This window comes from Bos indicus x Bos taurus, chromosome 4, assembly GCF_003369695.1.
Source record: "Bos indicus x Bos taurus breed Angus x Brahman F1 hybrid chromosome 4, Bos_hybrid_MaternalHap_v2.0, whole genome shotgun sequence".
Classification (NCBI taxonomy): Eukaryota; Metazoa; Chordata; class Mammalia; order Artiodactyla; family Bovidae; genus Bos; species Bos indicus x Bos taurus.
In genome coordinates, this window is record NC_040079.1 from 21,865,471 (window position 1) to 21,893,041 (window position 27,571).

General features: G+C 39.0%; 1 long non-coding RNA gene across 1 annotated transcript; it reads right to left on the minus strand.

Moving 5' to 3' along the window:
- Nucleotides 1-1,124: 1,124 nt before the first annotated feature.
- Nucleotides 1,125-26,913, minus strand: LOC113891192. Its single transcript, XR_003510687.1, has 3 exons — nt 25,455-26,913; nt 10,738-10,862; nt 1,125-1,407 (listed from the first exon to the last, which is right to left on the minus strand). It is a non-coding gene; the product is annotated as an uncharacterized LOC113891192 (long non-coding RNA).
- Nucleotides 26,914-27,571: the final 658 nt, after the last annotated feature.

The window sequence follows — 27,571 nt, forward strand, 5'->3', positions numbered from 1 at the left end:
AGTATGGAGGTTCCCTTAAAAACTAAAAATAGAGCTACCGTAGGATCCAGCAATCTCACCCATGGGCTTATTCCCAGAGAAAGTCACAGTTCCAAAGCATACATGCTCTCCAGTATTCATTGTAGCATTATTCACAACAGCCAAGCATTGGAAGCAACCTGAATGTCCACTGACAGATGAATGGATATAGAGGATGTGGTACAAATATACAATGGAGTCCTACTCAGCCATTAAAAAGAATAATGCCATTGGCAGCAGCATGAATGGACCTGCAGATTATCATACTAAGTGAAGTCAGAGAAAAGAAAAATATGTAATATTGCTTATATGTAGAATCTAAAAAAAGATACAAATGAACTTATTTATAGAAAGATGGTAACAATAACCCTGTATACGAGACAGCAAGAGAGACACTGATGTATAGAACAGTCTTATGGACTCTGTGGGAGAGGGAGAGGGTGGGAAGATTTGGGAGAATGGCATTGAAACATGTATACTATCATGTATGAAACGAGTCACCAGTTCAGGTTCGATGCACGATACTGGATGCTTGGGGCTGGTGCACTGGGACGACCCAGAGGGATGGTATGGGGAGGGAGGAGGGAGGAGGGATCAGGATAGGGAACACATGTATACCTGTGGCAGATTCATTTCGATATTTGGCAAAACCAATACAATATTGCAAAGTTTAAAAATAAAATTAAGAAAAGAAAAAAAAATTCATCAAGCTGTACACTTGTGGCATGTACACATACCTTCATGCACATGTCATATATTAATAAAAAGTTTATGAAAAATAAAGAAAAAAAACAGACTCACCAACTTAGAAAATTTATGTTTACCAAAGGGGAAAGGAGGGAGGAGGAGTAAATTAGGAATTTGGGATTAACAGATACACACTGCTATGTATAAAATAGATAACCAACAAGGATCTACTGTATAGCACAGGGAACTCTACCCAATATTCTGTAATCACCTAATGGAAAGAATTTGAAAAGTGTGTGTGTGTGTGTGTGTATGTATCTGAATCACTTTGCTGTACCTGTCAAACTACCAAAACATTGTAAATCAACTATACTCCAATATAAAATAAAGAATTTTTAAAACCACACAATTAAGAAAAAAGTCACACAATTTAAAAAAAAACGTGTTGCAGGCAGATTCTTTACCAGCTGAGCCACGAGGGAAGCCCAAATCATGAACTCCCCAGCAAAATGTATAACCTCCGTGGAGCAGTCTTCTATAGGGTATGCTGTGATTCCAGTGCCAGCAGCAAAACACAAGTACAGACGCTGCAGCAACTTCTCAGCCTTCAATATTCCTCATGGATAAGGGCTGGAGCACTTATGTGGATGTCAGAAAAGAGTCAGTTTCTTTGTCCTCGTCTTACATTCGGCATTCAATCACCTATCATAAATAACACAGATGAATGAATGGAGTGTGTATTAATGTCAGAACTTTTCTTTAAAAGAAAAAAAAAAGCACATCTGGCTATGGAAGTATTTAATAGTCAAAGATTTTCAGTGATGTTCTTTATCTGCAAATTAACTTAATAAAATCATCCCATCATTAAAATTAAGTTATGTTCACGTTTGATTGTCTCTTAATCAGCACTTCAAGAACTTAGCATCTGGCTTCATTATTGCATGTGACTCCATGGTGCACAGATGCCTTCTGTAGCTGAGGGAGCATATGGTGATAATTATTGGAGGTTTATTATTTCCTGTAATAGCTTCGAATGATGTTTACTGCATGAACACCCTCCTTTCATGAAGGCCACACATCTGTATCAATTTCCCAGAAATCTCCAACACCGTTACAGTGATGGGTTTCATTCCAACAATTACATGCCATGAAATAGTAGCAGTAGCAAATGTGTATTTACCATGTGTGAGGCACCTTGCTCTGCTTACATTAACTGATGTAATCCTCATGACAAATCACTAAACTTAGAAAATTACCGTAGTTTCTTAGGCACAGAGGAGCTAAATTGCCTCAGACACTCATATGTGAGATGGGAGTCGAGATTTGAACCCATGAAGACCGAGGCCAGCACCTACACACTCATTATCACCATACTATGCCACCTCTTGAATCACAGGAAGAGGCTGCCAGAGCTTCCTCTACCCTATGCCTCCCTGTTTGGTGTTGATCTCTATGTCAACAACTAGTCGTGATCTGTTTTCTCACTGTTATGTTATCATATGTCTTTGAATTCAGCTTATTAATCTACTTTTCCTTCAAGAGTTTATGATCCATGGTACAAACAAGAGGAACATAGAAGAGGGGGGTCAGGATGGCAGAGGAGGAGGATGTGGGGCTCACCTCCTGCCACCAACACATCAAAAAATATTACATCTACACCTGGGAAATCTCTTACAGAAAGCCAACCGGAAACTGGCAGATCATCTCCTATACAACCAGGGCTGCAAGATTCTCATGGAATTGGCAAGGACAGGCAGAAGACAGCAGGTGGGGACCTGTACTCCTGGGAGGAGACTAAGAGGAAAAGGGAGATCATAGGGAGTAGACAGGCCAAGCCACAGACTAGGCACCGCAGTTCCGTGGTCCGCAGGATCAGAATATTATATACAAATATACACTATATACATTCACACTACATACAAAAGTAAACTAAAGGTGGTTTAAAGACCTAAACCTAAGACCTGGAGCCATAAAAGTCCTGGAAGAGAATGTAGGCAGAACAATTGACATAAATCAGCAGTATTTTCTTGGATGAGACTCCAAAGCAAAATAAATAAAAGCAAAACAAATGAGACCTTATTAAATTTTAAATGTTTTGCACAGTCAAGGAAACAGTCAACAGAATGAAAAGACAACCTGTGAAATGGGATAAAATATTTCCAAATGCAACCAACAAGGGGTTAATATCCCCAAATATACAAACTATAGTAACTTATACACAGTGTTCCAGAGAAACCCTACAGATGGCTAAGAGGCATTTGAAAAGATGCTCAACATAGCTAATTATTAGAAAAATGCAAAAACACCACAATGAGGTATCACCTCACCCCTGTCAGAATGATTATCATAGGAAAGTCTACAAATTATAAATGTTAGAGAGGATGTGGAGAAAAGGGCACCCTTGTAAACTTGGTAGGAATATAAATTTGGTGTAGCCACTAGGAAAAACAGTATGGAAGTTCTTTAAAAAACGGAAAATAGAACTATCAAATGATCCAGTAATTCCACTCCAAGGTATACATCTGGAAAATATGAAAGCACTAATTTAAAAAATACACATGCACCTAAATGTTCATAGCAGCACTTATAATAGCCAAGACATGCAAGCAACCCAAAGTGAAAAAATGAGTGTAGTCACTCAGTCATGTCTGACTCTTTGTGACCCCATGGACCATAACCTGCCAGGCTTCTCTGTCCAGGGAATTCTTCAGGCAAGAATACTGGAGTGGGTTGGCAGTCCTCTCTCCAGGGGACCTTCCTGACCCAGGAATCGAACCTGGGTCTTGCACACTGCAGGCAGATTCTTTACTGTCTGAGCCACCATGGAAGCAACCCAAATGCCCATCAACAGACAACTGGATTAAGAACATGTGATACACATGCAGAAACACACACAGAAACATGACTCAGCTATAAAAAAGAATGAAATTCTGCCATTTGCAGCAATGTGGATGAAGCTACAGAACATTATCCTTATTGAAATAAGACAAATACTATATGGTATCACTTATGTGGAATATAAAAAAGAATACAAATGGATGTACATACAAAATAGAAATAGATTTACAGATAGAGAAAACAAACTTGTGGATACCAAAGGGGAGAGGGAAGTTGAGATGGACAAATTACGGGTATGTGATTAACAGATACAAAGAAGTATATATAAAATAGATAAGCTACAAGGATATATCCTATAGTACAGGAATTATACCCATTACCTTGTAATAACTATAATGGAATTTAATCTGCAAAAATACTGAATCATTAAGCTATACACCTGAAACTAACACAATATTATATCAACTATTTAGTCCAATTAAGAAGCCTCTGGGCTTTTTGCCATAAAAGTGCTGTTTTGTATACCTAAAGTTGATTTTTTGAATCTTAAAAAATAAAGAAGAAAATAAATACCAGTAAATATAGGACTCTGAAACAGTTCTGCTTCTTAAATGTCACATCACAACATTCTCATTATTCCTGATGTATGACTTTTGGGTTAATCAACATTATCAAATGTGCAGCATGGAAACATAGGTAATTAAATCACAAAACCTTTATCAGTGATTTGCCTAAGTAGCTGTAATTCACAGAATGTTTAATGTAAGCATTAATCGTTCTTTTAGTTTCTCCAAGTCCTGTCTCAGAAAGCATTTAAATTATGTTATCTCATCTACCTAGATCAGTGCCAGCCCTAAATTATACTTTGATAATAAACCTTCAACCATTATACAAGGATCATTACTAGAGTTTTCATTTTCAGCAATTCAGTATCTTTGGCACAAATGGATTTTAATGCATTATACATTATCCACTGGATTGTCTAATATCCCCTTTTCAAACAAGAATAAACGTTCTAGTATTGCTCAGATTTTAGCTCTGGAAAACATTTCTCTGCAGATGTGTTTGCATATGTAATTTTGTCAGAAAATAAAAACTTAACTATCATCCATTTTATACACATTTCATCAGAATGAGGTTTAACTACAAGTAATAGAGACCCCAACTATAGTAACTTAACCTAATGGCTTGTTTTTCACAGGAAGTAGGCCGGACACGACTGAAGCGACTTAGCAGCAGCAGCAGCAGCAGGCAGGTCAGGGCTGGTTCAGCCACTCAGGAAAGCAAGTAGAAGCTTTCATAAAATGCCATGTCTGCAAAAGCCCCCATCCGCCTACGATCACCAGAAGAGGAGCTAGATGGCTCCTGTTTCATTTCTGCCTTCCACATCACACAAGTACCTGTCATTAGAGGAGCCTGCCCCAGAACACCGCTGGCAAAGATTCTGGGGACTGTAGACTCTAAGACTTCCGAAGAGGGGAGAGAGTACGATTAGCTAGGGAAACAGCGAATTGCCAGCAGGCAAGCTTCCTTGGTGGCTCCGTTGGTAAAGAATCGACCTGTAATGCAGAAGACCTGGGTTTGATCCCTGGATCAGGAAGATCCCCTGGCGAAGGAAATGGCAACCCACTCCAGTATTCCTGCCTGGGAAAACCACCAACAGAGGAGCCTGGCGGGCTCCAGTCCATTGGGTCACCAGAGTCAGACACAACTTAGCGACTAAACCACCTAGCGAGCACACTGTGCCCTGTGGCTGGACTATTAAACAATAGTATTTAACTTCCAGACTAACAATTCTAGTAAAGCAGCATGCCTCTGCCTAATAAGATGTGACATCCCTCACGCAGATGAATGTCTTGCATTCTTTGCCCTTAAGTTCCCAGATCCATTTCTAGTTTCATCACAATTCCCTTTTGATATCCTGTGACCTGAAGCCAAAGTGTAAAAGTTAACCACCACACATCTTATATAAGATGAAAAAGGTCAGAAGATGGGGATTTGCAGCTGAAAATAAAACTAATTTGCTAATGTTAATACCGGAGAAGGCAATGGCACCCCTCTCCAGTACTCTTGCCTGGAGAATCCCAGGGACGGGAGCCTGGTGGGCTGCCGTCTATGGGGTCGCTAAGAGTCAGACATGACTGAGCAACTTCTCTTTCACTTTTCACTTTCATGCATTGGAGAAGGAAATGGCAACCCACTCCAGTGTTCTTGCCTGGAGAATCCCAGGGACAGAGGAGCCTGTATTTCTAACAATGCAAAAAGCAAAATACGCAGGCTTGCTGTTATTCCTCATTTTAGCTACTGTTTCTGAGGCCATCATTGGTATATTTACAACTTTTAATTCTGCTCCTTATGCTGTGTTCCCTTTGCTTGAGGGTCTTTACCTTGTGGAATGACCCAGACCTTCATTCCTGAAGGATCTGAGCCAGTTGCTGCCTGCGCTGGTGGTGTTTTCCATTAACTTGTGCCTCTGGGCATGTAAGTATTGAAACTAAGGAAGTTCCCCAGAGGATGCCTTGAGTCACAAACATTTCTTATTCCCATGATATGGAGGCCCTCTGTTTCCCTGTCATCATCAGGATCAATCCCCACCCCTTCACCCTTCCAGCAACAATAACAATCCCCTACTTGACCTATGGCTGCAGTGACATAAGTCAAAAGTGACCAGGTGGCGGTCTCAACTTCCTCAACTGAATCTGTTGCACTCCTTGGCAAGAGCATTCCTCCCCTGGGATCTAAAACTTATAGACCAACAGCATTTAAAGTTGTGAGACACACGTTTTACAAGTGTCTTAGGGGTAATGGTGTGAAGCCACTTCACATCTACCTCCTAATTCTTGGACCCACATTTCCTCTCTGTGAGTGAAAAGGGACAGTGTATTGGTTACTGGTCTAAGCAGATACTTGCTGGACAGCAGATTTTAATTGCTCTCCTAAGACTGAATGAGGCAAACCTAGAGCCTTTTTTTTCCCCTCTGGCTGCCGCACAAGCTCTCAGGGCTCAGGTGTTCATTCTGGTTTCGAACAGCTTGAGTGACATGGAGTTGGCCTAGCTTAATACGCCTGTCTCTGCCTCGTCCCCAAATGCTACTTAAACACATGCAAATGAAACACACACACAACTGTTTGCAGTGTTTCTGGTGTAAAAACAAAAAATCCTGAAAGTGACATTTTTTTCTTTCTCTTTTGAAGGCTCCCTGGCCCCCCTGCCCCCACTCTTTCTTTGGAGGGCCCATTTCAAATGTGTTAAATCTAGGGAAAAAATGTCATCAAAAGGAGGAAAACAGGTGGGGAAGAAAGAGATGAAAACACTCTTTGACAGTTCACTTCTGTTTTGCAGCTGTGAGAGCCGCGGATTTGAATTGTGCTACCTCCCTCACTCACCAAGCTAATTAATTCTCTTCAAAACAAAAAAACCCACATCTCCTTCCTTCAATCAATGTCAACAGCCAATTACAATCTTTCATCACCCAAAGTGTAATAACACAAATGTTATCAGGGAAGGAAACAGTTGGATTGACAAGATTAGAAATTTTCACTCCTTCTTCCTTAATCTTGTAATCACACGGTAGGCAGGAGTTTACAATAACATACACCCCAGTTTGCCAGTGAATTACTCCAGAAAGGCTTTGTGTAAATTCCCCACCATGTCATGTCTACTCTGGGTACAGAAGCACGTGTCTTCCTTCAAGAGGCATGGGATGAATTAAGATCGACTCCTTAGAGCTTTTTCCTCATCTATTAACCACTGCAGAAGGTTGTTAATTATGCAAAGAGGGGCAGCCTTGGTGGAATATATAACCACGAATGGCATTTAAGGGTGTCAGAAAATGGAGACAGCTGATGGTGACAGAAGGTATTTCACCGATGCTAAGATTAGCACTTTGCTGTCATGTGCTGGACAACAGAAGGCTCTCCTTGTCTTATGAGGATTAAATATTTGTTGATATGATTAGGGTGTTTTCCCTAACGTCTTTGGGAAGCCCAGCTTGGTTACTGGTGCTCAAAACCCACACTCCCCACCATCCCAGGGGGTGTGAGTGTAATGGTTTGAATTTTAGATCACAAGTGGGATTGTGAAAAGAATGTCACATATATTTGATATAAAGAAATTGACTTAAAAGAACTGATTCCTAGCTCCCATCCTGCCAGGCTCAGCGGGGAGTCCCAAATTCTGTCTTTGCCATGGCTCTCGCATCTCCCTGGCGTTGAACAAAGACCCAGGAGGCTCGTGTGATGTTTAGAAAATGAATGGGAGGGAGGTTCTGATTTCTGACCATTCTTGATGTTGGGATCCCTGAAGCCTGGTGACCCTGCATCCCCAGTGCCTGCTCTGGAAACACTTGTCTTGGTGTCTCCTTGTCTGTGTTACTCTAAGTATTTCCCTGGCTCACCCCAGGTGTGGGAGCACAGAGGCTCTGGAGGGGGAGTTAGAGCAGGCAAAGGCTTTTAATGGAGAAGAAGGATGGAGAGTCAGAGGCAGATCAGTACTCAGAGAAACACTGTACAAGTGTAGATCTTGTTTCTCCTGCCTTGAGAAGAGCCTTTAGAGCTCTGTCCATTTAGAGAGAAGGTTTAGAGCCTTGTGTCTACCTGGAATTCTTCCAGCTTCCAAGAGGACTTAGCCACCCCTGCCACTAACTCCTCCTCCTCCTCCAGACTGGGGATGGTGTGACTGGTACCTAGTGTGGCCTAGGGAGGGCCCTGGCATCTGCTGTTGCATCCATATCCACTGCTTGATTCTAGATCCTGAAGGAAGATTTCTCCTTCCTGAGTGGCTACAGGAATTTCGGCTGATCTTAGAACTTATATGAGAGCAACCATGCTGCTTTCAGAGCCTCTCTGTGGCAAAAACTAGAACACACTTCCTTACTTTCCCAAAGCTCTCTTCGTCATTCCTGCCAGGGCTCCTTGACTGCTCTCATGCCGGAAGGACTTTGTATCCTATAACTGAATAGCCCAGCAAGGCAGGAAGACCAGGCTTAATATTAGCCAATGCTGGAGTCACACGATTTTGATACAGGATCAGCTCTTGGCAGTCAATAGGTGAGTCAACAAAATCCTCATTATTTCATACTGAAAACATATGTCCCAAACCTCTGAATCATCCTTAAATAGCCAAAATATAACCACAGTAGGCAGTTTGTGGAAGACACAAGTTATCTGAGCTCAGCACGCTTAGTGCCTTGTGCTTGACAATCTCCCACCAAGAGTGTATGAAAATACATTGATTTCAAATCAAGGATGTACACACTCTGCTGTGGATACTGCGGGTTGAGTTCATGTCACATATAGCTAAGGCACAGATTACACAAACACACGTCACGGAAACAGTCTGCAGGCATTCAAAGGTGCTGGTGACAAATACGCTATGTATTTGCCTTGCCACTTCCAGTACACAGACTGCCCTTGGCAGATATTACTGGTGGGGCATGCCAGCTGCCTGTTTTGCAAGCAGGAATATATGATGATAAATGAAGCTTTAAAATACACAATCAGTGATAAGTTACTGGTAATGGACTATGAAGGATTAAGAATTCTCACTATTTTAAAGCGCATTATTCCAATTAATTATTGACTATCACAATTCACAAGTACTGTGCCGAATTATAAAAATACCAACCTGGAACAACTTGGAACTAATTTCAAGGCACTTACAGTGCAACATGGTAATTATACTTACTGATGGTCCCTATCATCTAGAAACAACTACTGGAAAATACTGGCACATTTCTAATTTTTTCTATGCCCAGATACCATATACCAAAATTAGATAATTAAATACACAGTTTTATGTCTGTTTTATTAACACCATTTTGTTTGTAGTTCTTATATTCCTTGAGATTGTTTTAATGACTTCATGTCATTCTATTACATAAATATTATACTGTTTAACAATAATGTTAAATATTAATAATGTTTAATGGTAAACAATAATATTTAATGTTTCCTAAACTTTATTATAAATAGTGATTGTATGAACACTCTTGTTTATAAATCTTTTTGCCTTGATCAGATTTCTTTCTTAGAGTACATACCTCAAACTAGATCTATTGGTCCATAGGCTGCGAACATTTCTAGATTCTGAAAGCCATATGGCCCAGTTTTAGTGGCTCTATAATTCACATAATTCGTTAGGCAAGTATTTTTTGAACAAGCTGCTAATGTGCCAGGTACCATGCTCCGCCACTAGGAGTATACAGGTGAGTAAAACCAATAGAAGCCCTATCTTTACAGAACTTAGACTCAACTGAGAGTCTAGATCTAACCTGAGAACAAGAATCTTTGTGAGTTTATGTTAAATTTCATGCAGAATTAAGAGCTTTGGACAAGGTAAAAATAACAAAATGAAAACTTTGGCTCTCCAAATGCCATTTATGCAAATAATTGCAACAAGTTAAAATTTGCTAAGCATTTTAGCAGCAAATTACCCATAAATTATGTGATTGAATCATAAATTATGTGTTCAGTTGGTTAAGGTTATGGAGGAATATTAGAAATTGATTTGACTCCAAATGATGCTCAGAGAAACAAAGAAAAATATTATTGTACTTTCACAATTTAAAAATATAAATGACTAACTCACATGTGAAAAGAGTTGTCTATCTTTCCAAAACATCATCTAGAAAAATTGCCCAAAATATTAGGAATGGGAAAGTTTAAGAGTCTATTGGGAATTTCTATATAATGTGATGGGTTAAGCTACATGGATGGCTCCCCTTCCTGTTCTAAATCCATAGATATTCTGGGGAAAAGTGTAACAAGGAAGGGAAGAAAGAGGAAAGGAGAAATATTAACCTATGAACCAGAACATATTTGTCATATATATATCTGCTCTTTCAGATATATATATATAACAAAGAATTAATATCCAGCATTTAGAAAGAACTCCTAAAATTAATAAAGAGTAGACACAGAACAGAACAACAGGCAAAAAGACATGAGCAGTGTTTCACAGAATAAATAACATCCAGTGGCCTCTAACCATGAAAGGATGCTCAAACTCATTAATCATTAAAGAAGTACATCCTAAAACCAGAGTAATATATCATGTTACAGCCATCAGATTGGCCAACACTGAAAAGTCAGAAAATGGCAAGCGTGGACAAGAAGTATATCAGCAGGAACTTCTTAGGCAGCGTTGTGGAGTGTAAACTGGCACAGCAGACTTGAAAAAGAATTTGATGATACCTTTTAAAGCTGAAAACGTGTCTGTCTTGGGACAAGAAATTCCACTCCTTGCTCTACCCGAGGAGAAACTCTTGTACATGTGCACCAGCCAACAAATCCAAGACTTCACAATAGTGCTGCTTACTCTGTGAAGTAAAAATAAATGAAAAAGACCAAAACTGTCATTGACAAGAGAATGAAAAAGTGGAAAAGTAATGAATGAATGAAATATAGCTCTACCTGTCCACAAAGATGAATCTCAAAGATCTATCATTGAATGAGAAAAGCAAATCTCAGATGACGACAAACATTTTCATACAGGTCAAAAATTAGCAAGCACAAACAGTAGGTACTATTAAAAAAAAAACACAAGGTAATGGCAAGCTGAAAACTGAGAATTATGGTTATTTCTGCCTCCTGGGCCTTCATTTTAATAAGGAGAAATATATGGTAAACAAGATAAATAATGAAAATCAATGGTGGGAGTGCTAGAGAGATAAATGAAGCAGGGAAAGGGGGTAAGGGTTAGGTGGAGGGGACGGGGGCTATAGACAGATTTTACATAGGATGATCAGAAAGACCTAAGGCAGTGATGTAAGAACAGAGACCTGGAAAGGTGAGGGGAGCAAGCCAGGTGGTTATCTGGGGGAAGAGTGTCCGAGATAGGGTTACATCAAGTTCATATATTCTCATCAGTAGCTTAACTTCGTCTGTGCATCAGAACCACAAAATATCCTTCACCTTAAAGCTTCCTTGCCTTTTCTGTTTTTCCTTCATTTGTCAAGCTTTCTGAATCAGATATTGATTGGGTTTTTAAGGAACTGCCTCCCAAACAAGCAAGTGGAGTTATTATTTAGGTAAAATTAGTGCCTCTGCCCTCCAAATCTTTATTTGGCAGAATTCATAGTTAGATCAAGAATTCTGCTATAATTTACAAGTACTTCCATTTTGGGAAAAACAGACTGGATCTTTATACCTAAGCTCTATGATCCAGGAAATAAAGAATTTAAATATTCTACAGTGGCAATTGAGAATACTTTTGACTTCACAATTGGTAGGGGAGCACTATTTCTTATAGGAGTTAGAGAATTAGAGGTATGCATTAGGATAATAGAATTTTCGAGAGAACCTTATAAACTTGGGTGAAAATTAGATTGGGGGCTTTAGTGTCTGGGATTCTAATTTAACATGCTGTGAATTCACCTCATCAAATTGCTGAGCTAATCTCCCATGCCAACAACTGCCCAGGTTAATAAAAAACCTAGAGCTTTTCTCATGTTAATAAATAAGAGAAAATATAAAACTGCAGACCCTTCTCCTTCTTAAATGCAAGCAAGAAGTACGTGACCTTAGCTGAGCCACTTTGATTGCATGGAGGCTTTCTAATTAGTAGATCAAATTGCTCTCATCTTTCATAGTTCTTGTTCAACAAAACTTGCTGCATATGCTTTTTAAAAGTAGTGATACTGCAAATTCTGTCTGGTGCTCCACTGATTATTATACTGAGGAGCTGTTATTTATGTGTTGATTTCACCATCTCTGTAAACAACACCCTTGGCTATCAATACAGTTTGGGATTGGGGTGTTTTCATTAATCGGGTACTTTAGGGAAGAATTTTTACACATGTGACCATGTCTCCAAAACCTATGAAAATTATTATTAGTATGTGATGTTTATGCACTTGGAGATCTGAATGGCAAAAATGCAACATCTCACCATTTCACCAACACTGAGTGAGAAGTCTTTGTGTAGAGGGTTTGATGTGCTTTGGGAGAAGAGGGTCAGGCCATTCTCTGGGTGCCCTGACACCCCCCTTGCCCAGAGGACTCTGCCTGGGCCCTGCACTGACAGAAAGCAGAGTACAGAAGTCTAGGTGGTGTTGGCGTTCAATGGCTTTCAGTCACAGCCCAGATTTCACTTCTCCCTCATTCCTCTTTTAGTTTTTGGCTAGTTTTGTTAAAGAATTAAACATTGTGTATATATAAACTATTCTATAAATACAAGCCTATCTGTGTATATATAAAGTATTCTATAAATACAAGCCTATCTGTGTGTATTATATACAGAGATGTGTATATTTTTAGTGAGTTTTTTCATTTTAGTGAGTTTTTCTTACTCTATTTGTATTGTTCTGTTTATATTTTTATCCCATTTTACAATTTATTTAGTCTCTGTGTTCTCTGTTTTGTATTTTAAAATGTATTATTACACATTCTAATGTAACATTTCTAGAATACTTAGTTTGAGCTTTTAGCCCCTTGATGCGAAGAACTGACTCATTGGAAAAGACCCTGATGCTGGGAAGGATTGAAGGCCAGAGGAGAAGGGATGACAGAGGATGAGATGGTTGGATGGCATCACCGACTTAATGGACATGAGTTTGATCGAGCTGTGGGAGTTCACAATGGACAGGGAAGCCTGGCGTGCTGCAGTCGATGGGGTCTCATAGAGTTGGACATGACTGAGTAACTGAACTGAACTACTTTGCAATGTTGTGATGGTTTTTGCCATACATCAACATGAATCAGCCACAGTTATACATGGGTCCCGCCAGTCCTGAACCCCCTATCTCCCTTTTAAAATGTGAATGTGTACATGCTTAAGCTTATTGTGAATTTTATTGATGTGATGGCAGTACACACTTTAGAAATAATAAAATACTAATGCTACTTTAGAAATAATAAAATACTAACTAGAAATAATAAAATACTAACTAATAATAATAAAATACTAACACTTTAGAAATAATAAAATACACTACTAATACATGGAGAAGGAAATGGCAACCCACTCCAGTATTCTTGCCTGGAGAATCCCATGGACAGAGGAGCCTGGGGGGTACAGTCCACGGGGTCGCAAAGAATCGGATACAACTGAGCGACTTCACTTATTCACTCACTACTAATAAAATACAAATATGCAATATTTTTTGTGGTTAATTTCATATAGCAAATTGGTCCTCACAGAATGCTTTCATTGGTTTTTGCAAAATTCTTGTGTCTACTATTTACAATAGCTAGGACATGGAAGCAAATGGGATGTCCATCAGCAGATGAATGGATAAGAAAGCTGTGGTACATAAACACAATGGAATATTACTCACCTATAAAAAAGAATGCATTTGAGTCAGTTCTAATGAGGTGTATGAAACTGGAGCCTATTATAAATAATGAAAAGTAAGTCAGAAAGAGAAACACCAATATAGTATATTAACGCATATATATATATGGAATTTAGAAAGACGATAATGATGACCTTGTATACAAGACAGCAAAAGAGACAAAGATGTAAAGAACAGACTTTTGGACTATGTGGGAGAAGAAGAGGGTGGGATGATTTGAGAGAATAGCATTGAAACATGTATATTACCATATGTAAAATAGATGGCCAGTTCAAGTTCGATGAATGAAGCAGGGCACTCAAAGCTGGTGCTCTGAGACAGCCCAGAGGGATGGGTGGGGAAGGAGGTGGGAAGAGGTTTAAGGATGGGGATACATGTGCACCTGTGGCTGATTCATGTCCATGTATGGCAAAAACCATCACAATAGTGTAAAGTAATTAGCTTCCAATTAAAATAAATTAATTAATAAAAAAAACAGTTGTTTCACCTTCTCAAATGTTTTTCATTTAACGAGTCCAAGATGTAGGCTTTTTACTATGGAATTATTTTTGTTTTAGTTTTTATTTATTGTTGATTTCTTGGTTTTTCAGTTCTTGTTCTTAGGCTTTTATATATCTCACTAATTGAATTTTTATCTTTCTGTATTTAAATTATTGTATTTCTCACATTGTCCACATAGAAATGGAAAGACTGACTCCTCATGACCCGTACATAGAATGAGCTTATCAATTATTATCTACATTAGGATGCTTTTGAGAATGAAAGCGGAGTCCTGTTAGGAATTTTCCTGGGACCATGGGCATAAACTGGGGACAGTCCCAAGAACACCAGGATGCACGATCATTCGATCAATAAGGGAATTTTTAGGTCCTTCCCCACTTCAGCACTCCTAGGTACCATGAATCGCAGTAGCATTTCTGTTTTTTCCCTGATCTTTCATATTTTCCAACAATGTGTGGCCAAAACTACTTATAAAACTAGCTAATGCTTATGGAGCATTTATCATTTGACAGGTACTTTATGTAGACAATTCTGGAGGGAACAGGGGGTGAACTTCCCCTGAAGGGAGATGTAGTTTCTTCCCAAACTGGGATGGTGTAGTTAGCATCCCAGTTGGCCCTTCCTGTGCTGATGTGAGTTTCTGAGTGTTCAAACACAGCAGTCTCTGATATTCTTCCTGGTGGCTTAAAGTCAGAAGAATAGTTCACTGACAATGGTCTCTCAACAGTCCTGACTGACTTGTGAAATAATACCTAACCACAAGAAGGCTGACAGCCAAAGAATTGATGTTTTCTAACTGTGGTGCTGGAGAAGACTCTTGAGAGTCCCTTGGACTGCAAGGAGATCAAACCAGTCCATCCTAAAGGAAATCATCCCTGAATATTCATTGGAAAGTCTGATGTTGAAGCTGAAGCTCCAGTACTTTGGCTACCTTATGTGAAAAACTGACTCATTGGAAAAGACCCTGATACTGGCAAAGATTGAGGGCAGGAAGAGAAGGGGGCGACAGAGGATGAGATGGTTGGATGGCATCACCGACTCAATGGACGTGAGTTTAGAGCAAACTCTGGAGGATAGTGAAGGACAGGGAAGCCTGGCATGCTGTAGTCCATGAGGCCGCAGAGAGTCAGACATGACTTAGGGACTGAAAAACCACCACACAAAGAAGTGGTATGGAAGGGGCTCCTGGCAGGCTGTCCACTTCCTCTGCCTTTTTCTAACTGTGTATTCTTATGCTTTTTTGTAGTTTAACTCTTTTCTCTGTTGACAAAAGGAATTTCCTTGTACATGCAGTTCTTTTCTCTCATTATAAGGGACCTGGGAAAGATGGCTAATGCAAGGTTAGCCCTCGTCGGACTTCTTTCCTAAATGGGAGACCACCTTCTTTGACATAGCCCTAACTGGACAGCCATGGCCCTCTTAGATTGCCAGAAGTTTAGAGGCATCCATGCTACCTCCACAAACAGACCTTAGCTGCCCCTGATGAAAAGCTGGTCTCTTGCAATAATTATCACTATCACATTTTATTGAATCTAAGGTGTTATAAATTATAACATACACCATCATTTTATATTCCACCAAGAAAGAAAAACAATGCTGCCAATTCAGCTATGGCATGCCATCAATTTTAAAATGTGCCCTGATTTTTTAAATATTTTTTAAAATGTGAAAAATGTGTCTCTCGGAATTGATGGAATACTTTCTTTTTCCTTCAATTTTCCACCATTTGATTATTAATTCTCCACCAAGGCCCACCACAGGGGGTTGGAGACCTCATTCATTACAATGTGATTAATTACAACCCCACACCTCTACCCTACTCCAGGCTGTAAAAGGACATTTCCATCAGTCCCTCCATGACCGAGCCTGGCAGTGGAAGAAACAGGGACTTGAGTGAGTTACCTAAGGTCAGACTCTAAGCTAATGACTGAACCAGGGTTTGAACTCAGGAATTTGGACAGCAGCCTTACACAGTTAATAACCATTATGTTATAGTGCCTCTCTACCTATTTAGATAGAGCCTCTCAAACAATTTTATATAGGCTGCATCGCAGGACATTCTAAGAAATAGCTGTGTCAGACTCTTCAATGCCTACATGATATGGAAAATATGGTCCATGTGTTCAGACAGCACCCACTTTTGGAGAACAAGGAGAGAAAAATTCTCTAAGTCTCATTATCAAGAAAGGCTATTGCTGCTCCTGGGCAATGACTTGTCTTATGTTAAGGTCACCATGAATCGTGAAACTGTGGTCCTGATCGTGCTTTCTTTTGTGCTGTGACTAAGTATAGTAGTCAAACCAGTCAACCCTAAAGGAAGTCAACCCTGAATATTCATTGGAAGGACTGATGCTGAAGCTGAAGCTCCAATATTTTGGCCACGTGATGTGAAGAGCCAGTTCATTGGAAAAGACCCTGATGCTGGCAAAAATTGAGGACAGGAGGAGGAGGGAACAATAGAGGATGAGATAATTGGATGGCATCATTGACTCAATGGACATGAGTTTGAGCAAGCTCCGGGAGATGGTGAAGGACAGGGAAGCCTGGTATACTGCAGTCCGTGGGGTCTAAAAGAGTCGGACATGATTGAGTGACAGAACAACAACTAGAAAGCTTAATTTTGCTCAATTTTCCTCTAAAAATTAGGGCTTGCACTTGACATATTAAAGCATCCTCTTTTTCCTCGTTGCTTCAATATCCTTAGTTTTTCATGTGTTATCTGATTGAACTGAATGCACCACTGTATGTGTCCTCAAACCTTTCTGGAATGCAGTGGTAGGCCACTGCCGAGGTCCAGCCCCGGCTGATCCAGGGTATTCGAAGGGGAGACGGCGTCGGCGACTATTTACATATTCATCAAAGATACAAAGAGTAATAGAATAAGGATAGCTCAGTAGGAAAATTCAGTGGAGAAAAGAGGCTAAGTAGCTTGGTTTATGCAGAAAATCAATATAACCTGTGACACCAGGTTAGCTCTGACCACGGAGGCCGCAGGCGCCCTCTCGAATAGCGGAAGGTGCCCCACCTTAGACACCTTCTTGAGTGGGTCTTAGAAGCCCAGGCAAATAAATGGTCGCAGAGGACCTCCGCACTCCAGATGGAGACTCAGCTGGAAATTGAGGAGAAGAATGACATGGGGAGACCAAGCTTTGGTGAGCAAGGCCCGTAGCTTTATTTTCAACAGGGGGCTTTTATACCCTAAGTTACACATAGAGGATAATAGGGGATGCAAAGTCAGCAGTCTTTGATCCATATCAAAAACCAGGGTTTCTTTCCTGCAAATTTATCGTATACAAATGGCTTAGGTGATTTACATCATCTTCTGGCCAGAAGGCCTATTAACATTTTATGACTCTTGACAAAGGTTTGTCAACCGTAAGACTTATTTTCTCTAAGAGTAATTATTTTAAGGTTTGGCGCTATCCTCCGAAGGTGTTAGATAAAACTGCATTCCTATAGGGCAGAGGTGCAGTGGGTTTACAACAAAGGAAAGAATTTATTACCTTAAGGGTCTAAAGTTGCTAGCACCAAGGCCACTACTTATCTTTTCTACATACCAACTATATTAATACACATTCAAGGATACAATACAGGGGATGTGGAAACTTGGCAGCAAGCATTGACTCATCAATGAAATCTTTTACTAGTTTTATTCTGACAGTTTCTAACTCTCTGAGAGGCTCTAAGCTATTTGAATATCTTAAGCTTCCCGTGCCTCTCGAGGCTGGGAGACTGTAAACAATCGTATGCACAGCTGTAGGAGTCCAGGTAAACTTGTCAGGAGAGTTAGAGAGCTACCTGAGGGGTTTGGATTTAAACACTCCTAATTGCCCAGGAACTTATTAATTGGAGCTGTAAGTTAACTCTTTGACAGAGAGAGTGAGATGATGGTGGGGGACAGCCCCCAGTAAAGTCAGAGGTGAGAGCACAAAGCAACAAAGTAGGCAGACTCTGGTTTTTTGGGGGTAGATGCCCGAGAATATCCAGGGGGACTCCTGAGGCTCGATCCCGCCTTTGCGTATGCCGAGCCTCTTTCCTCATGACCTTTGTCACGAGTGGAATGCCTCTCGCCGGCTCCCAGCAGGCCACACAGACAGACAGATATCTTTATGAACTTTTGAAATGTTGTGCTTCCTAGAAATTGAAATGCACGTGTCTAGGTTGGAATGGCCGCATATTAGCAGCCTCCTATCCTAACTTCCTGTTCAATAAATAATGAAAGACACTTCCCTTATAAAATGCAAACAAAAGTAACAAAAGCAACTGGTACTAGGAATGAAATCTAAAGTTAAGTTTACATGCAAAATCTTAGAATACTTATTGAGTACAGGATCCTGGGAGAGCAGAAAGAAAATATGTCCTGGGAAAAGCAGAATAAATATTTTAAAAATGTAAAAAGAGTTCAGTCAGCTCTCACCTCTTTCTTTTCCTAGTAGAATACAGAAATCAGATTCCTCCATTACTTTAGAACTATTTTCTGAAAATACTTCCCTTCCCTCACTTTCCCTTCAGGATTTTTTAGCTTAAGAATTTGACAGTAAGAAAGTAATCATATAAAAGAATTGGTAGTAAACATCGACATTAGTGAAAAATCCAGAGAGAAATAAAATAACATAAGAACTGAGGATAAAGCCAAAAAAGCTCTTAAAAATTTAATTGGGGAAAATAGAAAGAGGGGTGAGGCTCTATAAACTGAGTCTAAAATTCTGAAGTAGGACTTCCCTGCTAGTAGAGTGGAAAAGAATCTGCCTACCAATGGCAGGGGACACGGGTTCGATACCTGGTCTGGGAAGATTCCACATGCTGCGGGCAACTAAAGCCTGTAGACCACAACTCCTGACCAGGCTCTAGAACCTGCAGCCACACTGCTGAAGCCCCTGTGCCGAGAGACTGTGCTCTGCAACAAGACAAGCCACCATAACTAGAAGCCTGTACATGACTGCAAAGAATAGCCCCCACTCGCCTCAACTACAGAAAGCCTGTTTAAAGCAGCAAAGACCCAGCATCACCAAAAATAAACAAACACTTTTTAAAAATAATGAAAGTCTTAATTAAATGTATAATTGTGGGAATGGAAAAGGCAGGGAGAACTACAGACATTTTGAATTCTATGATATACATCAGAGTAGGGGGAAATATACCTTTCAAATTACTATAGATGAAAAGAAGAAAATATATAGCAAAAGACATAAACCAATAAGTGAAATGGTTAACAAAGCCAGCCTGTCAAAACATGAGAAGAAACGATAGGAAAAGGACTGAACTCGTCAGTATTAAAAAGAAATAAAAATTGTTTTGCACCACACCTGAAATAAAAGGCAGAAAATCAGATTGAGTTAAAGAAGAGAGCATCCAACTGCATGTTTCTTATAATAGTGAGACCAAAATCAAATTACATAGAAAGAATAAGATTAAGAAGATAGAGTAAAACATATCAGCGAAACAGAAATAAGCAGAGGTGGCCCTGATACTATCAAAGGAAACTTCAAAGCAAAAAGGATTCTATGAAACAAAAAGGACTCTTTCAGGACCCTTTTATTTTGAAACAAGGTGAAATCCTAATTATGAAATAGTCCTGAGCATTTATGAACTGATTAAGATAACATCAAAATCTAAATAGCAAGAAAACTAAAAGACTATAAAAAGCAAACAAAATAAAGGGAAAACATTTACTATAGCAAACAATTATTTGATATTTTAAGAAGAGACAGAAATAAAACTACAGTCTACAGAGAGATACTATAATACCAATATCATTTATGACAGAGCAAGTTGATAAAAATAAAGAGGATATATCTTGTTTGAATAATGTAAATTAGAAAAAGTGAATTAGTAGATGGAGCAAAATTTTATGCCACAGACTTTCTTTTAAATCCCAGTGATGATTTTTTAAAATTCAGCACATGCCAAGGCATAAAGGACATCAATAAAGTTTATAAAATATAAATTACAAAAGCCATATTTTCTTCATTATCACTTCTTCATTATACTCCACCAAAACTAGAACTTATAAGGAAAAAGAACTCTCAAAATAACTGTCAGACAAAAAAAAAAAAAACCCAAGACTACAATGATAAATTCTTTAGAGCTGTACTTTTCAATTGCTCAGTGTAGTAGCCACTTGTAACATGTAGTTATTTACATCTAAATTAAGTAAAAGTAAATACACTTAAGAATTCAGTTCCTCAGTCACACTAGCCACATTTCAAGTGCTCAACAGCCTCATGGAGCTATCGATTGCTATACCAGATAATGCAGATATTTTTACATATTTCCATCATCACCAAAAGCTCTATTGAACAAGCACTGCTTGTTCAATAATGTAATAGAACACATTTTATGTTCAAAAAAGTATATACAAAAGTTCTATACAAAAATGTATAGAACATATTTTATGATCATAAGCACTTTATAAGAAAACATAGTTTTGAAAACCTCTCTATTGAAAATAAATATGGACCAATGACAAATTGGGATGGATATGTAAAACAAGAGGGGGCCACTTGGTTAATATTTAATAGAGAAAACTCTCATAAAAATATAACAGAAAACACTGACATCCTAGGATAAAAATGTAACAAAGATATGAACCAACAATTCACCAAGATGGAAATACCAATTAAAAAAATAAGCGTATGAAAAATATTAAACCTAATCAATAAATTAACATTTTTAAACTATCAAATTAGTAATGATAAACAATTATGTGGGAATATAAATTTGGTGTAGCCACTATCGAGAACAGAATGAAGCTTCCTTAAAAAAGTTAAAAATAGACTTACCTTATGATCCAACAGTCCCACTCCTATGCATATATCAGGAAAAAACTCTTAATTCAAAAAGATACATGTACCTCAACATTCAAAGCAGAACCTCAATGTTCAAAGCACAATTATTTACAGTAGCCAAGACATGGAAGCAACCTAAATAGCCATCAACAGATGAATGGATAAAGATGTGGTACATACATACAATGGAATATTAGCCATAAAAAAGAAATTAAAAAAAAAAAAAAGTTAGGTTATTTATTTGACTTTTTTCTTGTTTCTTGAGGTGTGCCTGTATTGCTATGATCTTTCCCCTTAGGACTGCTTTTACTGTGTCCCACAGGTTTTGGGTTGTTGTGTTTTCATTTTCATTCGTTTCTATACAAATTTTGATTTCTTTTTTGATTTCTTCTGTGATTTGTTGGTTATTCAGCAGCGTGTTGTTCAGCCTCCATATGTTGGAATTTTTAATAGTTTTTCTCCTGTAATTGAGATCTAATCTTACTGCATTGTGGTCAGAAAAGATGCTTGGAATGATTTCTATTTTTTTGAATTTACCAAGGCTAGCTTTATGGCCCAGGATGTGATCTATCCTGGAGAAGGTTCCATGTGCGCTTGAGAAAAAGGTGAAATTCATTGTTTTGGGATGAAATGTCCTATAGATATCAATTAGGTCTAAATGGTCTATTGTATCGTTTAAAGTTTGTGTTTCCTTGTTAATTTTCTGTTTAGTTGATCTATCCATAGGTGTGAGTGGGGTATTAAAGTCTCCCATTATTATTGTGTTATTGTTAATTTCTCCTTTCATACTTGTTAGCATTTGTCTTACATACTGCGGTGCTCCCGTGTTGGGTGCATATATATTTATAATTGTTATATCTTCTTCTTGGATTGATCCTTTGATCATTATGTAGTGACCTTCTTTGTCTCTTTTCACAACCTTTGTTTTAAAGTCTGTTTTATCTGATATGAGTATTGCTACTCCTGCTTTCTTTTGGTCCCTATTTGCATGGAAAATCTTTTTCCAGCCCTTCACTTTCAGTCTGTATGTGTCCCCTGTTTTGAGGTGGGTCTCCTGTAGACAACATATGTAGGGGTCTTGTTTTTGTATCCATTCAGCCAGTCTTTGTCTTTTGGTTGGGGCATTCAACCCATTTACGTTTAAGGTAATTACTGATAAGTATGATCCCGTTGCCATTTACTTTATTGTTTGGGGTTCGAATTTATACACCATTTTTGTGTTTCCTGTCTAGAGAATATCCTTTAGTATTTGTTGTAGAGCTGGTTTGGTGGTGCAGAATTCTCTCAGCTTTTGCTTGTCTGAAAAGCTTTTGATTTCTCCTTCATACTTGAATGAAATCCTTGCTGGGTACAATAATCTGGGCTGTAGGTTATTTTCTTTCATCATTTTAAGTATGTCTTGCCATTCCCTCCTGGCTTGAAGAGTTTCTATTGAAAGATCAGCTGTTATCCTTATGGGAATTCCCTTGTGTGTTATTTGTTGTTTTTCCCTTGCTGCTTTTAATATTTGTTCTTTGTGTTTGATCTTCGTTAATTTGAGTAATATGTGTCTTGGGGTGTTTCGCCTTGGGTTTATCCTGTTTGGGATTCTCTGGGTTTCTTGGACTTGGGTGATTATTTCCTTCCCCAGTTTAGGGAAGTTTTCAACTATTATCTCCTCAAGTATTTTCTCATGATCTTTCTTTTTGTCTTCTTCTTCTGGAACCCCTATGATTCGAATGTTGTAGCGTTTAATATTGTCCTGGAGGTCTCTGAGATTGTCCTCATTTCTTTTAGTTCGTTTTTCTTTTATTCTCTCTGATTCATTTATTTCTACCAATCTATCTTCTAGTTCACTAATCCTATCTTCTGCCTCTGTTATTCTACTATTTGTTGCCTCCAGAGTGTTTTTAATTTCATTTATTGCATTATTCATTGTATATTGACTCTTTTTTATTTCTTCTAGGTCCTTGTTAAACCTTTCTTGCATCTTCTCAATCCTTGTCTCCAAGCTATTTATCTGTGATTCCATTTTAATTTCAAGATTTTGGATCAATTTCACTATCATTATTCGGAATTCTTTATCAGGTAGATTCCCTATCTCTTCCTCTTTTGTTTGGTTTGGTGGGCATTTATCCTGTTCCTTTATCTGCTGGCTATTCCTCTGCCTCTTCATCTTGTTTAAATTGCTGAGTTTGGGGTGTCCTTTCTGTATTCTGGCAGTTTGTGGAGTTCTCTTTATTGTGGCTATTCCTCGCTGTGTGTGGGTTTGTACAGGTGGCTTGTCAAGGTTTCCTGGTTAGGGAAGCTTGTGTCAGTGTTCTGATGGGTGGAACTGTATTTCTTCTCTTTGTTCAGTCGCGCTGTGGGGAGGGAGGGAGGGATGCTGCAAGCAAATAACACTGGCGTGCGCTCGTAGTGCCTCAGCCACACTGGTTCTGCCCCCGCTCACTGCGCGTGTAGCCTCCCTGCCCACACTGCTCGGGCTCTAGGTTGTTCCGCCGGGAACAATCCGAGGCTGGCCCTGGGTTGTATGTACCTCCCAGGTCCAAGCCGCTCAGGTTCAGGCACTCGGGTAGTCCTCAGAGGCGCAGACTCAGTTGGGCCTGAGTGTTGTGCTCTTCCCAGGTCCGAGCAGCTCAAGTGATGAGGTGTTTGGCGAGCGCCAATGCTGCGACTTATCGCCTCCCCGCCACTCGGTTATCTGGGCGCAAAACCGGTGCACCTTCTTAGGCAGATGTTAACCGTCCAGACCCCCAAGAAGTTTTAATTAGCAAAGAAGCCTGCTTACAGTTTTATAGATAATGTCTCTCTGGGGCTGCGATTGCCCCCTTCCGGCTCTGGCTGCCTGTCACCGGAGGGGGAAGGTCTGCAGCCGGCTATCTCTGTTCAATTCTTTGTTCCGTGCGCGGGCCTGGCGGTCTTAGGTTGGGGCTGGCTTTTCGCGTGGTAGATATCCCACAGTCTGGTTTGTTAGCCCAAATTATTTCGCTCAGATAGTGCTTAGGGTATTCAGGCCAGATTCTTACTCTAAGCGATGCAGCCCGCGCTGCATGTGAAATGAAACATGTGAAATATCATGTATGAAACGAGATGCCAGTCCAGGTTCAGTGCACGATGCTGGATGCTTGGGGCTGGTGCGCTGGGAAGGCCCAGGGGGATGGTATGGGGAGGTTGGGAGGGAGGAGGGTTCAGGATGGGGAGCATGTGTAAAATAAAATTTAAATAAAAAAAAAAAAAAAAAAAAAAAAAAAAAAAAAAAAAAAAAAAAAAAAAGAATGCCACTTCTAACAACATGAGTGGATCTAGAGATTATCATACTAAGTGAAGTAAGTCAAAGACAAATATCATATGATGTCACTTATATGTGAAATCTTAAAAAATGATACAAATGAACTTACTGACAAAACAGAAATAGACTCAAATACAGCAAACAAATTTATGGTTACCAAAGGGAAAAGTAGGGGGAAGGCCAAATTTGGAATTAACAGATACATTACTATATATAAAATAAACTCTCTCTCTCTCTCTATATATATATATATATAATACTATATCATACTATTTTATACAGTATGTAAAATAAACAACAAGGACCTACTGTATAGCACAGGAAACTATATTCAATATCTTCTAATAATCTATACTAGAAAAGAACCTAAAAAAGAATACATATATTTCTATATATATATGTACAACTGAATCGCTTTGCTGTATACCTGAAGCATTGCAAATCAACTATACTTCAATAAAGATTTTAAAATATAAACATTAAAAAATCATAGTTTATGCTACTAAGAGTATGATGAGATGGTGAGTCATCTGTTAAAGACAAAAAAATATACATTTGATAAAATCATTGTAGAAAAGCCCCATGACTCAACCCTCCAGGAGCAGTGGTAATTTTTTAAAAATACAATGCCTTAACACCCACCCCAACCACATACACACAGATCCTTATCTAAATGACTTGGGATGGAGCCTGGATATGGGTGTTTTTTTAACTTATGGAGAGAGTGACTTGCCTATCAAGCTGAGAACCATTACTCCAGAGACAACTTAGGTCTAGGATACAACAGAAATCCTATTTGAACTTGGGACTTGAAGAATAGGGTCCCAATGTTTGGCTTCCCGTATGGAGCTCTACCAGGTAGCCAATTGACCAAGTTCCCAATATATCCATGTTCTGGGAACTTGGCAAAGAAAGAAGACTGCAAGGGAATCAAGGGAGAGAGGCACTAAGACACACCCTTTGCCCCAGACTGGTACAACGGAGCAATGGGTTTATTATGTGCTTTCATAAAGGTAATCAAAGTTACATTAGAGAAAAAAAAAAGAGTCGACATACCTGGAGTGGTCAAAATAATAGGGCAGGTCAGCAGCTACAGGCATGGTCCCTGAAGAACAGGCAAGACCCCAAGACTTTCTCATTAATGCAGGAACCAGATGCTTTCTGCCGATGCCTTGAAAATTCTATAAACCCCTAGAAGTTGGATGAGATCCCAGGTTAAAAGCAAGAGAGAGGCAACAGAATTAAGATTGTCCTGAATTGATAGAGAATAAGATTAAATTTCTTTCACTTTGGATTTGACTTAAGAGTTTGTGGCCTGAGGTATCTGTACTCACTTACTATACACATGTCACTTAGCTTAACCATCAAAAAGTCCTGACAGGCAAACCTGTTATAATCCTAGGTTTATGGATGAGAGCACTTTGATTCAGATAGAAAACAATTTACATTTCTAACTTTTTTTTTTTTTGCCGTATATACTTTGATGTTATATGATTCAATTTCTAAGCGTTCATGACTGTTACCCCTTGGTAATGGGATGCGCCTCTTTTAATGGAAAAGGTGCTTTACATATCATTTAATGATTGTTATCTTAACCTCTTATTTTGTCTGATTATAAAATTGCTGCTCTGCTGTCTTTCTAATTTGTGTGATGTTTCTGTAAGTGTGTCTTTTAGGTACCACTAACTTTTCTACAATCAACAGGTAATCTGGGAAGGGAGGGAGGGAAGGAGGAAGGAAAAAAAAAAAGAAAGGAAAGAAGGAAGAAGGGAAGGGGAGGGGAGGGGAATCCAGTCATAGTAAGAGGGTATTTTTTTTTTAATGTTTCAGTATAAGTAGGAAAAAAATTAAGAAAATAACTTTGAATAATACAATTGATATGATTGAATTTGTATAATACATACCTCAGATTTCTGTGCCCTACAAAAGAAAACATTTTTTTTTTCAATACTCATTCATGGTAAAATGTATGGTAATCCAGGAATTAAATGAAAATTCTTTTTTCCAAAGGTGATTTATCTGCCAAAAATCTACAGCAGATTTCACACTTAATATAATGAAGCATTAGAAAAATTCCTTTTAAAATCAGAAGTGAGACAAGGATGTCTACTATCATTGTTTCCACTCAACACTGAATTTAGAAGTTCTCTTCAGGGAAGTTTTTAAAAGAAGAAAATGATGAAATGAAATTTTCAAAAGAGAATAATAATAGGAATGTAAAGAAGGGAAAAAAATTCATTTTTGATGATATCTGAATGGAATCCTGAAATAATCTCCAAATATACTGTTAGAATAAATAATATGTAACTATAGGAATGAATTGCATCCCATATATCAGTCATAAAAAATATAATCTTAAAGAATATTCCACTTACAATGACCAAAATAAAAGATACCTAGGAATAAAACCTAAAGATACATATATCCTTTATGGAGAAACGTATACAACTCTTGATGAAAGTGAAAGAGGAGAGTGAAAAAGTTGGCTTAAAGCTCAACATTCAGAAAACGATGATCATGGCATCTGGTCCCATCACTTCATGGGAAATAGATGGGGAAACAGTGGAAACAGTGTCAGACTTTGTTTTTTGGGGCTCCAAAATCACTGCAGATGGTGACTGCAGCCATGAAATTAAAAGACACTTACTCCTTGGAAGGAAGGTTATGACCAACCTAGATAGAATATTCAAAAGAAGAGACATTACTTTGCCAACAAAGGTCCATCTAGTCAAGGCTATGGTTTTTACAGTGGTCATGTAGGGATATGAGAGTTGGATTGTGAAGAAGGCTGAGCGCCGAAGAATTGATGCTTTTGAACTGTGGTGTTGGAGAAGACTCTTGAGAGTCCCTAGGACTGCAAGGAGGTCCAGCCAGTCCATCCTGAAGGAGACCAGCCCTGGGACTTCTTTGGAAGGAATGATACTAAGGCTGAAACTCCAGTACTTTGGCAACCTCATGTGAAGAGCTGGCTCACTGGAAAAGACTCTGATGCTGGGAGGGATTGGGGGCAGGAGAAAAGGGGACGACAGAGGATGAGATGGCTGGATGGCATCACCGACTCAATGGACGTGAATTTGAGTGAACTCTGGGAGATGGTGATGGACAGGGAGGCCTGGCGTGCTGCGATTCATGGGGTTACAAAGAGTTAGACACGACTGAGCGACTGAACTGAA